Raw genomic sequence first — 588 nt, forward strand, 5'->3', positions numbered from 1 at the left:
ATACGCCCTTCCCAATTTTGAACCATGCAGTGTTCCCTTGCTCTGTTCTGACGACTGCCTCCTGGTCCAAGTATAAGTTTCGCATTAGAACGAAACTTCCTTGCTTAAAGTGAAGAAGAAAGGAAACATTTGATGCAGAAGAATCAAAGACTATAATCTTCAATATAGACTACATGTCATCATCAAGAAAGCAAAAATCCTCACCACTTGACCAATAGGCAACACCATGATGGATGGATGGAGAAAGGATTGAAATTGTCAATTATTTTATTTGATTTAGGTCCACAATCAACACCTTTGGGACTCCTACAACCAGGAATAGATAAACTGGATGAATGGGATCTTCTAAGACTCAAAACCCTATGCACATCCAAAAACTTCTCCAACAGGGAAAAAAGGGAAGCCACCAACTGGGAAAAAGTATTTGGTAATAATATATCAGATAAGGGACTTATATCCAGAATTTATGAAATACTTGAGCACCACAACATGATAAAGTTAAAGAATCCAATAGAAAAATGGGCACAGGATATGAACAGGCACTTCACCGAAGATGACATTCAGATGGCTAACAAGCACATGAAGAAA

Source organism: Elephantulus edwardii, unplaced genomic scaffold (assembly GCF_000299155.1).
Source record: "Elephantulus edwardii isolate Elephantulus edwardi_28Jun2011 unplaced genomic scaffold, EleEdw1.0 scaffold00033, whole genome shotgun sequence".
Classification (NCBI taxonomy): Eukaryota; Metazoa; Chordata; class Mammalia; order Macroscelidea; family Macroscelididae; genus Elephantulus; species Elephantulus edwardii.